At 47.6% G+C, this 13,992-nt stretch overlaps 1 protein-coding gene across 1 annotated transcript in view; it reads left to right on the forward strand.

Moving 5' to 3' along the window:
• The first annotated feature begins 13,681 nt into the window (after positions 1 to 13,681).
• The window catches only part of KLF3 (KLF transcription factor 3), a 91,287-nt gene continuing 90,976 nt past the window's right edge, over positions 13,682 to 13,992 (forward strand). Inside the window, exon 1 of the mRNA XM_075333792.1 lies at positions 13,682 to 13,832. The gene's annotated coding sequence lies outside the window, so the exon portion shown is untranslated. The remainder of the gene's footprint in view (positions 13,833 to 13,992) is intronic.

Consider the following 13,992-nt stretch of genomic DNA (forward strand, 5'->3'; position numbering starts at 1 on the left):
CACTGGAACTCAGCATTTCCGGCTGCCTGCTGCCGCCGCCAGGATCGGGAGCAACTGATCAGCCAGGGTGCGAGGTGTGGGACCCTGGCTGATGTCATTGATGACCTATCCTAAGGAGAGGCCATCAATGTTAAAGTAGGGGACAACCTCTTTAAAATGATCACATGTATTATCCAGCACACGTTGCATATTAGATTTCCGGTTTAGTGCGTGAAGTTTCGGAATGTGGCAATACTTTACACTGTGGCTCCTGATTCACCTCAGGTGTGCCAAGCCGTCAGTCACCACCAATCTGTGGGTCACACAGGAGGAATTATCAGGGGGTTAGATTTTTGTGAGAATATTACTCATATTTCCAGTTTGTAATATAGTTCATATTGAAATGTTTTCCTTTCTGCAGATAAAACCCTTGTGTCCCTGTGTGATCCAAACCAGCTATTCATCTCCAGTGATGACATAACCTGGCAATCTACTCTGTGACCAGACGCATCCTCCCAACTTTCTATTTTCTACCATGTTCCCTCCTATGTTTTTCAACCCCACCCTACACCCACTCGCCTTATTTCGATGAATCTCTGTTACTATTTTAAAGCTGACTGTTCTCGTGCTGCTTTCCATGTGTGCCGACAATGGTTTACAATATAAAAATTCACCTTGAATATGAAAAGTAAAGTAGAATTAGTATTTCCCTACATATTAAGAATAGAATGTGGACGATCAGTGATCTCAACCCAGAATTTAAAGTGGTAATCATAATGCTTGTCTATTACTGCTCCATTGAAACCTAAGGGGTTGTCCTTTAATATAAATAAGTTATACTATTACAGCTTCTTGCCTCTCAGTAGAGCTGTTCTCACAGCGCTCCTAATCTGAACATGGCCGCTGATGGAGAAGCATGTGACCAGAATGATCCATAAATCCTCCAATGAAAATATAGCTTTCTCATGGGAATGTTTTCTATTGGCTAAGCCTGTACTTCTTGCTCCAAGTGAAAAGTAATGTGACAGTGGTAGCCAATCTCTGTCTGAATCAGTGACAAACAGATACTAACTGCTGTAACCAATGATTGGCTGCAGTGGTCAAGTGTTCCTTAGATGGAGAAGGAAGTACAGAGAATATCAGGGGACTTGGGAAGCATTAGAATGGGAGCAGCAGTAAAGAAAGAAATCCTACTTATATCTAGAGATGAGTGAACCCATTGAAGTTGGGTTCGGCGGGTTCAACTGCACTTTATATAAAGTTCTGTTCTAGACCCGGACTTGATCTGAACTCCAATGAATCTCACTGATTGGGCAGTTTGGCATCTGCCCACATAGCCAGCCATAACCAGATCACTTCTGGGGAGGGATGGCAGGATTTTTTCCTTTTTATATCTTATTTTTTAGGTACACATTACATCCGATTATGTTGTTGTTACCCCCAGTGTGAGCCGATCAAGCACTGCAAGCGGCGCTGAGCACCGAGAGTACCCGAGCAGAGAGATGCTCGATAAAGTGGTGACCATAGATAAGGCACCCGAACTCGAAATGACTGATGACTTATCTACAGGATAGATCAATATGAGATCATGGGGGTCCAAATCCAGCACCCCCACTGATCTGCTGAAATTTGCTGCAGGAACGTCCATATATAAGAGATGTATAGGAGAGAACACAGAAGCCCGTACACTATCATCCACTTGATCGAGAAATAAAGTGCAGTACTCTGCAGTGATCACTAGACAATGCGGTATTATGCGCTTCCATTCTACCGAGTGTTATATCTGGATCACATTTTAGCTGATCAGTCGAAGTACTGGAGCCAGATGATCACTGATCTCATATTGATCCGTGGATAGATCATCAATGTGTCAGTCTTGGACAACTCCTTTAATGCCAAAACACATTCTTCACATCCACCAAAATAAAGAGCACCTCCAGTTTAGATGGTAAAGATGAAAAATACCGAAATCCGCAAGAAGAAAATTCAGAACCCATGTGACGCAGATGGCAGACTGTCCTCACAAACATTGATATCACAATATAAAATCGAAGTATATTAAGAAATTTCTGAATATATTGTTACTAAGGATACAAAGTTTTCACTTTCTAAAGCTTCACAAATAAATCTTTTAAATTTAATGACCATTCTTCCTGAAATCAGACTCCTAATAAAAGCAGCCTGTAGTCTGTGAATGGGATCAATCAGCGGGGCAGCAGGAAATGTAGATTACATAGTTACTTAGGTTGAAAAAAAGACCTAGGTCCATCTAGTTCAACCTTTAGATTGGACTATTAGATCAGCTACAATAGTGAATTTGGCAATTGTCATATAAGCGATTCCCCTATACATATTATTAACAGCGGTTCCCTTTATACCATTCATTCATTTAATTTATGGCTATGGAAAGAGCTACACGGAATAATGGCCGGAGCTGATAGAAACGTGCTGGGGTGCGAGGAGAGTGTGAGGACAACCGGAAGGATCAGGATAATGGACACGTGCAGTTAAGGGGTTAAGCGGCCAGTAATAGGAGTTTGTTAGAGATGTATTTGAAGACTTGCAGCGCTGGCTTCGAGCACCTCCCTTCCTTCCCCTTCAGCCCTGGGTGTTGCTGCCTGTTGTTTTTGTTGCATTTTTAAGGTGGAGTGCGTTTAAGCAGCTGTGCCAGATGCACACCTCTCCCTCCCAGAAACCCCAAAACAAGTATGTGGTCCCTCCCGTCCCTCCTCGCTCCTGTGGTTAGCCCGGTCTCTGCCCAGCTGTGCGCTTACAGAAGAGAGGGCAACCGGCATGAGACCCGGTAATATCAGATATTATATGTGAGTGATCTCCCGGATGCTTGATTGTATCCTCGCTGCTATTATATGTCACTGGTGAGATGCTCCTGTCCTAGGGGGACGTTCATATCAGCGACAGGCAAAATGAAAATAAATACTAGATCGGTCGATTTATTATTTTTTTTCCCATAGTTTTATAAGGGTACCAGAGATTCGCTCCATTTTCAACCATTACTGCACAAGTACTACTGCAAAAAATTCTGCAAACAACAAAAACTCACCAAAAGCTCATCGTGGGAACGTAGCCTAACACGTGTATGATTTACCCCTTCAACCCCTGGCGATTTTCCATTTTTCGTTTTCCTTCTTTTCCTTCACTTGTTCTGAGAGCCATAACTTTTTTCAATTTTTCCATCAATATAGCCATATGAGGGCATATTTTTTGCGGCATCAGTTGTACTTTTGAATGACGCCATTCATTTTACCATATATTGTACTGGAAAACAGGGAAAAAAATTAAAAATGTGGAAAAATTGAGAAAAATGTGAAATTCCACAATTTGTTTTTCTTTTTTTTATTGATCATGTTCACTATCTGGTAAAACTAACATGTTTATGAGATGCCTCAGGTTGGTACAAGTTCATAGATACCAAACATGTATACTTTTACTTTTATCTATGTGGTGAAAAAAAATATAGAAGTTTGTCCCCAAATAAAATGTAGCGCTTTTGTCGCCATCTTCCGAGACCCGTAGAATTCTCATTTTTTGGGATCTGGGGCTCAGTGATCACTTATTTTTTGCGTCTTGAGCTGACATTTTTAATTATACCATCTTTGTGTAGATGTGCTGTTTTGATCGCCTGTTATTGTTTTATAATACAATGTTGCGGAAACCACAAAAAAATGTAACTTTGGTGTTTGGAATTTTTTTCTCGCCATGTCATGTATCAATCAGATTAATTGATTTTATATTTTGATAGATCAAGGATTTATGAACATGGTGATACCAAATGTGTAGATTTATTTTTTTTTTTAATTTATTGTTTTATTTTCAACTAGCTGTAGCATTGCCCGGGATAGTAACTGTCTCTCTTTCAGTTCTTTGTCTGTTTATCTCTGTCTGTTTGTCTCTGTGTGTCTGTCTCTCTCTGACTATGGCTGGGGCCACACGGGGACTAATGCGATCCACTTGCATGTCATGCGTGTGTCATGCGTGTGTCCTTGCAACTGAGGTCCGTTCGTGCGAGCAGACCTCAGCTGCGGGGGGCGGGGTGGCTCTCAGGAGGGGAGGGAGGGATTTATCTCCCTCTCTCCTGCGTAGTCGGCTATTGCCATTCTCGTACTGCACTGGCAGTACACCGGTGTACCGCGAGTGCAGTGCGATTTTTCTCTCGCCCCATTCACTTGAATGGGTGCGAGAGAAAGAGTCTCACATTATAATCGCAGCATGCTGCGATTGTTTTCTCAGTCCGATTAGGGCTGAGAAAATAATCGCTCATGTGCGCTGACACACAGGCTAGAATTGATCCGAGGGGAATGCGATGTTTTATCGCACTCCACTCGCACTGTTTTTCTCGCCGTGTGGCTTAGGCCTATCTCTTTCCCTGTCTGTCTCTGTCTGTCTGTGTGTCTGTCTCTATCCATGTGTGTCTCTGTCTCTATCCATGTCTGTTTGTCTGTCTGTGTTTATCTCTGTCTGGCTGTGTCTATTTCTGTCTGTCTCTGTATTAGTCACTCTGTCTGTCTCTCTCTATCTCTGCATCTGTCTCTCTCTATCTCTCTCTCTATCTCTGTCTGTCTATCTATCTCTGTGTCTGTCTGTCTGTCTCTCTCTATCTCTGTGTCTGTCTCGCTCTATCTCTGTCTGTCTATCTAGCTCTGTGTCTGTCTGTCTGTCTCTCTCTAGCTCTGTGTCTGTCTCTCTCTCTCTATCTCTTTGTCTGTCTCTGTGTCTGTCTCTCTCTCTATCTGTGTCTGTCTGTCAGTCTCTTTCCCTTCGTGTCTCTTTCCCCGTCTGTCTCTTTCCCAGTCTGTCTCTTTCCCCGGCTGTCTCTTTCCAGGTCTGTCTCTTTCCAGGTCTATCTCTTTCCAGGTCTGTCTCTTTCCGCGTCTGTCTCTTTCCCCATCTGCCTGTCTCTTTCCCTGTCTCTTTCCTTGTCTCTGTCTCTTTCCCTGTCTTTTTCCTTGCCTCTGTCTCTTTCGCTGTTTTTGTCTCTTTCCCTGTCTGTCTCTTTCCGTCTGTCTCTCTGTCTCTTTCCCTGTCTGCCTGTCTCTTTCCCTTTCTTTTTCCTTGTCTCTGTCTCTTTCCCTGTTTTTGCCTCTTTCCCTGTCTGTCTCTCTGTCTGTCTCTTTCCCTGTCTGCCTGTCTCTTTCCTTGTCGGTCTCTTTTCCTGCCTCTTTCCCTGTCTGTCTCTATGTCTGTCTCTTTCCCTGTCTGCCTGTCTCTTTCCCTGTCTGTCTGTCCTGTCTCTTTGACTGTCTCTCTCTGTCTCTTTCTCTGTCTGTTTCTGTCTGCCTTTTTCTCTTTGACTGTCTGTCTCTCTCTGTCTCTTTGTCTGTCTGTCTCTATCTGTCTGTCTCTTTCCCCGTCTGTCCCTTTTCCCGTCTGTCTCTTTCCCCGTCTGTCTCTTTCCCCGTCTGTCTCTTTCCCCGTCTGTCTCTTTCCCCGTCTGTCTCTTTCCCCGTCTGTCTCTTTCCCAGTCTGTCTCTTTCCCAGTCTGTCTCTTTCCCAGTCTGTCTCTTTCCCCGTCTGTCTCTTTCCCCGTCTGTCTCGTTCCAGGTCTGTCTCGTTCCAGGTCTGTCTCTTTTCCTGTCTATCTCTTTCCCTGTCTGTCTCTTTTCCTGTCTGTCTCTTTCCCTGTCTGTCTGTCTCTTTGACTGTCTGTCTCTCTCTCTGTCTCTTTCCCTGTCTGTCTCTTTCCTTGACTGCCTCTTACTCTGTCTGTACCAAGTCTATTTGTCTCTCAGTCTGTCTCTATCCGTCTCTCCACCGACATCATCTTACCTCACATATAAGCTTCTTATACTAACAATTTATTTTGTTCCTATAGCAACCACTCACAGCTGCTATTAATAACCTATAGCTTACAGCTCCATTGACTTTAATGGAGGCAGGTTTTTGGAGAGTAACTGTAAAGCGCGGGGTTAAATTTTCCCGTCAAAACATAGTCTATGATGTTCCCTGAGTCACATGAGGCGTCTGTGCAAAATTTCGTGATGGTAAATGCGACGGTGCGGATTTTTTTATTTTTTAAAACTTTTTTTTTTTTTACATTTATTTTTTACTAGTCCCCCTAGGAGAATTTATGGCTACAGTATCCGATTGCTTGTGCTGATCACAGCGATGCTGCAGTATTGCTCTGATAAGGAGTAATGCCGTGTTCCTGTTAGCGCCGGCACTCTGCCAGCTCTCAGAGGAAGTGAGTCATCATCATAGCATAGCAACAAATTGGCGCCACGTCACGAGGCCGCCTATGGTGGTGGGGAACAACGAAATCCCTTCCACGGCCCTTTAAGTCGCACTGTCAGAGTTTGACAGCATGATATAAGGGGATAACAAGTGTGGGTGGATCGCAGATCTGTTAGTTGCACATGTCTGCTCATCAGACGTCCTTGGCTGCCTCACTCTGGTTACCGTGGGCTTTAGCGGCAAGCCTGCGGTAACCGGAATGAGGCAACCAAGGATGTATTAGTACGTCCTTGACCATAAAGGGGTTAAAAAACGCAAAAAACCTAATTTACACAATAGGTGCAGAAATGCTGTAAAAATTCTGCAAACATCATAAACTCACCAAAAGCTCATTGTGTGAACGTAGCCACACAAGTGCATGATTAAAGGTCCAGTCACACTAAGCAACTTACCAGCGATCCCAACAACGATAGGGATCGCTGGTAAGTTGCTAGGAGGTTGCTGGTGAGCTGTCACACTGCGACGCTCCAGCGATCCCACCAGCAACCTGACCTGGCAGGGATCGCTGGAGCGTGGCTACACGAGTTGCTGGTGAGCTCACCAGCAACCAGTGACCAGCCCCCAGTCTCCTAGTTACAGCACACATCAGGTTAATTAACCCGATGTGTGCTGCAGCTAAATGTGCACAGAGCAGGGAGCAGCGCACACTGCTTAGTGCTGGCTCCTTGCTCTCCTAGTTACAGCACACATCGGGTTAATTACCTGATGTGTCCTGCAGCTACATGTGCACAGAGCAGGAGCCGGCAGCACAGGCAGTGAGAGCAGGAGACTGGTATCAAAGGTAAATATCGGGTAACCAAGGACAGGGCTTCTTGATTACCCGATGTTTACATTAGTTACCAGCCTCAGCAGAAGCTGGCTCCCTGCTCACTGCACATTAGTTGTTGCTGTCTCGCTGTCACACACAGCGATCTGTGCTTCACAGCGGGACAGCAACAACTAAAAAATGGCCCAGGACATTCAGCAACAACCAACGACCTCACAGCAGGGGCCAGGTTGTTGCTGGATGTCACACACAGCAACATCGCTAGCAACGTCACAAAAGTTGTTCGTTACCAGCGATGTTGCTAGCGATGTTGCTTAGTGTGACGGGGCCTTTAGTCTACATTCCTGCAATGAATATTTGGTGAGATTTTGAAGTTGCAGATTTTTTGCGGCATTTCTTCTCATTGTGATTGGATGGAGGAGTCTGTGAACAGCAATTTACAGCTCTTGTCACAAATTTTCAATGGGATTTAGGTCTGGACTGGGACTGGGCCATTCACACTCATGAATATACTTTGATCTAAACCATCCATTGTAGCTCTGGCACTACACTATAAATGGAGGACAGGAAGAGAGTGACAGACCCCGTGTAACGCCCCTGTAAACGGGTCGTTACAGGGTATTAAATGTTACCCCATTTTTCTCGGGCAGGAGGAAGAAGGGTCCCCACAACACACACTAACATCACACTGGCAGGAAGGAGTTAACAGCATTTGCAGAAGTTTGTTCTGAGTCCATGACTCATCCTGTCTCCTTAATGAGCAGGTGGCTGGACACAGGCAGGTCCCCATGGCAACCAAGGGGAGGGGGGCCTGAAGGAGTGAGTTTAGTGCAGAGCACACAGAAGTTTTGGGCAGAACGTCAGAGGCTGCAAGAGAGAGCAGACGTCCAGAGAACAGCTCCTGTTGAGGAGATGCCACGAGACCAGGGCTGATAACACCTAGAGGAGGGGAATGGAGCTGAGGACTGGGGTTTCCTGGAGAAAGTTGTACCCGGTGGTGGTTGGTGTTGTACGCTACCGGGGATGAGAGAGACAGAGAGGCGGCGAGTTCCCAAGATGCTCTATGCCACGAGGACGGCACTAACGCACCGAAAGGGAGAGACCCCCAGAACACGTCACCGGACACCCCTTCCTCCTACCTGCCCGGGACCGACCAAAGGCTACAGGCGGCGAGGACCAGCACCCGGGTGCGATGTGAAACGGACTTTAAATAAAGAACAACTGGAACCGCACACGGTGACTGCTGTGAGTAATGCCGCCGCACTGTGCCCTCGGTGTCCCTGAGGACTGTTGCCCTGGGTCTCATTAACCTCCCGGGGCTTCCCCGCTCCACCCGTGGGGAGCGATTCCATCCGGCTGCCCGTAACACCTGCCCCGGAGAGAGATCGCGCAGCGGCGGCTTAACACCTGGCCGCAAACCACGGGTGGCGCTGCAAGCACCCCCCGTCCCCATCCCTTACCATTTCCTGGGGAAGAGCGATGGCAATCCCCCCCCCAGGGACCCCGTTACCCTCCTTCCGTCCCCCTTGTAACACCGGACTGACGGTCGGACTTTCCTTTTATTGAAACCCGCCGGGGGTCACGGAAGCCGGGTCGGGCAACTCACAGCCTGACCTCGAATACCACCGGCCCGGTGACCGTGTGAGCCCTGCAAGCCCCGGCGAGGGTGTTTTAACTTGGCGCTGCGAGCAGGGTCCGGACAAGACCCAATAGCGCTGGGTGACGCGTGCCTTGTGTTTACCATCTGTAAAAAAATTGGATTGTCTAACATTTATTTTTGTGCCTGTGGCTGCAGGTATGCGACCAATGGACTTGGACTGTACAATGGCGTCCATTGAGAATGGGATGGGCGCCATGCATACCAACAAGGACTGGACTTGCCCGCCCTTCGTGGGTGGGGCTGCAGCGGGGCGCGAAAATCCGTGCCCGCCCCTTTGTTGGACATTGCTAGGAGCCAGGAACCCTGCCTCCCCAGACCCAGGAGAAGATGGGGAGATGATATGGACTGCCCGGGTGCAAGCTTTGGCAACTGGTGGCCGGAGGGGTGAGCCCGGCACCGCAGCCCGTACCGGGATTTGGACTACTGAGCTTTTCCCCCTAAACCTGGGTACCTGGAGGGCCCTGGAGCGTCGTAAGGAGGCCTGTTTCAGAAAGTTTAAATGTTTTTTTTTTATATATGCAAATGTTTCTTTTTCCATGCTTTTCTTCTCCTTCTTCTTTTTCCTCCTGCCTCTTCCCATCCTTTATTGGGTCCTGGTAAAAGGGACGTGTTAATTTGTTTATCTATGAAAAGTTTTTTTTGCGGTATTGTTTGTTGTCGCAACCCCGGAGTGTTGCGTTTTTGGTCTGGAGGAATGTAACGACCCTGTAAATGGGTAGTTACAGGGTATTAAATTTTACCCCATTTTTCCCGGGCAGGAGGAAGAAGGGTCCCCACAACACACACTAACATCACACTGGCAGGAAGGAGTTAACAGCATTTGCATCATGAAGTTTGTTCTGAGTCCATGACTCATCCTGTCTTCTTAATGAGCAGGTGGCTGGACACAGGCAGGTCCCCATGACAACCAAGGGGAGGGGGGCCTGAAGGAGTGAGTTTAGTGCAGAGCACACAGAAGTTTTGGGCAGAACGTCAGGGGCTGCAAGGGAGTGCAGACGTCCAGAGAACCGCTCCTGTTGAGGAGATGCCACGAGACCAGGGCTGATAACACCTAGAGGAGGGGAATGGAGCTGAGGACTGGGGTTCCCTGGAGAAAGTTGTACCCGGTGGCGGTTGGTGTTGTACGCTACCGGGGATGAGAGAAACAGAGAGGCGGCGAGTTCCCAAGATGCTCTATGCCACGGGGACGGCACTAACGCACCGAAAGGGAAAGACCCCCAGAACACCTCACCGGACACCCCTTCCTCCTACCTGCCCGGGACCGACCAAAGGCTACAGGCGGCGAGGACCAGCACCCGGGTGCGATGTGAAACGGACTTTAAATAAAGAACAACTGGAACCGCACACCGTGACTGCTGTGAGTAATGCCGCCGCACTGTGCCCCCGGTGTCCCTGAGGACTGTTGCCCTGGGTCTCATTAACCTCCCGGGGCTTCCCCGCTCCACCCGTGGGGAGCGATTCCATCCGGCTGCCCATAACACCTGCCCCGGAGAGAGACCGCGCAGCGGCGGCTTAACACCTGGCCGCAAACCACGGGTGGCGCTGCAAGCACCCCCCGTCCCCGTCCCATTTCCTGGGGAAGAGCAATGGCAAGTCCCCCCCCCCCAGGGACCCCGTTACCCTCCTTCCGTCCCCCTTGTAACACCGGACTGACGGTCGGACTTTCCTTTTATTGAAACCCGCCGGGGGTCACGGAAGCCGGGTCGGGCCACTCACAGCCTGACCCCGAATACCACCGGCCCGGTGACCGTGTGAGCCCTGCAAGCCCCGGCGTGGGCGTTTCACCCAATTGAGTCCACACTATACATGATGGGCAGGTAGAGGGTGACAGACCCCTCACTACATATGGAGGGCAGCAAGGGAGTGATTGAGCCCACACTACAGCTGGAGGATAAGTAGAGAGTGACAGACTCCACACTACACATGAAGGGCAGGTAGAAAGTAACAGACTCCACATGGAGGGCAGGTAGAGAGTGACAGACCCCACACTACACATGGCGGTCAGGAAGAAAGTAAAAGATTCCACACTATGCATGAGTAGCACCCACGGGGCAAAGGGTTAAACCAGTTACTCGTCGCCGGGCTCGGTGATGTTGGGTCTGGGGATGTCACAGGTGGTCCTAGCCCGATTTCGTGGTCCCGAGGTGTACAATAAAGAAGGGGGGAAGGGTGTTGATGGTGGAGGATTTGTCTTGTGACGCCACCTGTGGTACGCGGCCAGGGATTAGCCACCGCTGCTGTCGCTGTCCTCCGGGGCTGATGGTTATAGCAGCTAAGATGTTTCTGCTCCCCACAAGTGGAGCAGGCCCCGGGGAGGATGATGAGGGTTGTAGTGATGGCAGGCGCCGGCGCGGAAAGGCAGACACAGTCTCTGTGGATTCAAGGTGTCTTTACTTACAGTCCTGGTTTATCCGGGAGATGCTGGTCACCGCTGTGATGTGCCCCAGTCGATCCCGAGCAATTTGAGGTCATCGCCGGTGTTCCCACTGTGAGTCCTTTCTGGGTGGGGTCCCTCCAATCCCGGTGTATGTGGAAAATGGAACGGGCTGCGGGTGTTTCCTGCACTCTCCGCAGACCCTGGAATTCCATGTAGCTGTAGAGAACCCAGGCCGAGCAGCCTGCTCCAAGCCACAGGTTCTGCAGTGCTCCCAGAAGTGTGAAGGTAGAGAGAATGTGCCTGAATCAAAGTCCCAACTGTGCTCCTTACCCCAAGCTGTGCCCGGGGCTAACTGACTATGTGTGAAGATGTTCTATCCTTTTCCCCAAGTGGTGCCCGCCCCCCAGGTGGTAGTCCTACTGACTGGAAAAGTCCCATGCTTCGTGATAGCCACCCCCCCTATCTACCCCAGGCCAACCCCCTTGATGGGAAAGCACCTAACTGTTTGTGGTTTGTAAATGTGAGAAACGATTAACCTGTCCTTACGCTTGATGAGTACTGCATCTTAAGGGAGATGCAGTACCATGTGGCAACTAAAGCCTTAGGGGCACCACACATGCAGGGCAGGTAGAAAGTAACAGACTCCACATGGAGGGTAGCTAGAGAGTGACAGACCCCACACTCCACATGGAGACAGGTAGAGAGTGACTGACCGCACACTACACATGAAGGGCAGGTGGCTAGTGACAAACCCCGCAATACACATGGAGGACAGGTATGGCATGACAGATGCATCACTATACACTGGAGATCAAAATTAGAGAACAATGTATGCAATTCCAGCTTCAGGAGATTCTCAATATTTTCCTGTCCTCTTTTGCATTTGTATTTCGAGGGCGACCAGCCTTCTTGGTGGACTTCAAAGAGTTTGTCATGTTGTAGAGATGCAATATTCACAAAATCACAGACTTGGAATGACCAACTCCTCTTGCTATGGCTGATAGGGTCACCCCTTTGGCCTTCACCTTCATCTGGAAAACCTGCTGCCGGATGATTTCAGTCACTTTGGAACAGCACACCATTTTTGAAAAGTCAATGCAAACTGGAAAGTTAGGCTGCCTGTTACATAGGGTTTGTCAGATAATTCAGAAATTAAGGAAATTAGCATCAGGTGCCAGATTAACACCAATAACTTGCAAGTATCTGAAACTCTTCTCTAATGTTGATCTGTGTTCTTTTTCATTTATCTCATTTACATTTTTATTATGTGCTTTTGATAAAGATAAATGTATGAAATAAACTAAAAATACTGTTAGTTTACTCATGTTAGGATATAATCACATAGGACGACACAGTGACCACAACATTTAGGAAATTTGTGTTGTTCTCTAATTTTGCTCTCTTGCTCTTACTTAGGCTTTTTTCAAACATCTATTTTTTCAAACGACTGTTTTCTGGATGGATCACTTACCTGTAGTCTATGGAGCCATTTTAATGTCACGGGATCAGATTTGTTAATGTAAGCCAAAGGATTTTTGAAAAAAATGGACGGCACACTGATGCCATCTGTTTTTAATTCATGTGCTATTCTGGTTTCATGGGTAGAACTTTGGAATTATTTTTTGTGTACAATGGAAGCCACACTAATGGTAAAAACTGAAAAATGAGTTCGTCTTGCTGCTTGGCTGTTGGGCTCACATAAAATCTGGCCATTTTATTATGTGAAGTATCTCAATTTTTACATGTTTTTCCATAGCAGTAATGCATGCCTATATTCCCATAGTCATTGTTCCATATATTTTAGCACTACAGAGTGCAACTGTCACCTTCTTGGTGAAAACTGAAACACGGATCAAAAGTGGGTGAAAATCGGATCCAGCACACTGATCAACGGCAGTCACGCATGGGAAGAAAGCGGATGCCAATGTATGTAACTGTGGACTTAATAGCGCTATATAAATGAATAAATATTATTATATTATTATTTCTCAGAGACATTACTCATTTATTGCTTTATTTTTCTACCTTTTTGCTACTTATTATGTTACGCACTTACAGCCAGTTTGTGCCTTTTTTATACGTACCTCGCCTTGTAATTAGGAGGCTTTGAAAATAAAAAGCAATATTAAAATTCCTAAATTACTATGGTAAAGAAGGTAAAGCCATAGCATGCAGCTCTACGGTAAAACACAGCGAACACATAGTAGTGATATCTGGATGTGTTGTGACAAATGTCAGACTACGCTGCATTTCAGTCCCAGACATGACACTTCCCATTACGAGAAAGCAGATAGGACAAAAGTCAGTGTTCCTCTTGTCAGGCTCATACCCATATCATAAAGTAGGAATTTCCAGCAGTGGCTGACGCTCTGACACTCCTGTTCCTGGTGTGGATCTAGACTGAGGCTGATTTGCATTGCTAGGAGTGTGTGGGGTCACAGTGATCAGGTCCTGTGTGGGGAGGGAGGAGGAGGCAGCTGCAGGGGAGAGGCTGAGTGCTCTGTAAATATATATTTATGAAAGTGTCAATGTTGACTGGTCCAAGCCTCCACCCAAATCCACCCTCCACCCTATGGGCAGGAGCTGCCCTGCCCCACCCTGGTGTGTAGAGTGCTGCTGATCCTCCTCCCTGAATTCCCATCCCTTAGAGGCTTGCCCCTAACCTTCAGGCTGTAGCAGCCACACTCATGTGAGACACAGCTGAGAGAGCGCTGTATACCACGATCATTACTGGAGTAAAGGGATACTACCCAAACGTGCTATATACGAGACCCCCTGTGCCCCTTCCAGCCAGGATCACAGTAAGTCTCCAATTCTTCTCTAGCTTGGTCTTTATTGCCACTTTGCAGGTGCCCTGGTCAATCTAGGGGTGACTTGGGTACAAGGGATTGCTCTTGATTTTGGGGAATGGGTTGTCTCCTGGATTACGGGCGCTTCCTTTTTGCTTCTGGATGAAGACGA

Source organism: Anomaloglossus baeobatrachus, chromosome 1 (genome assembly GCF_048569485.1).
Source record: "Anomaloglossus baeobatrachus isolate aAnoBae1 chromosome 1, aAnoBae1.hap1, whole genome shotgun sequence".
Lineage (NCBI taxonomy): Eukaryota > Metazoa > Chordata > Amphibia > Anura > Aromobatidae > Anomaloglossus > Anomaloglossus baeobatrachus.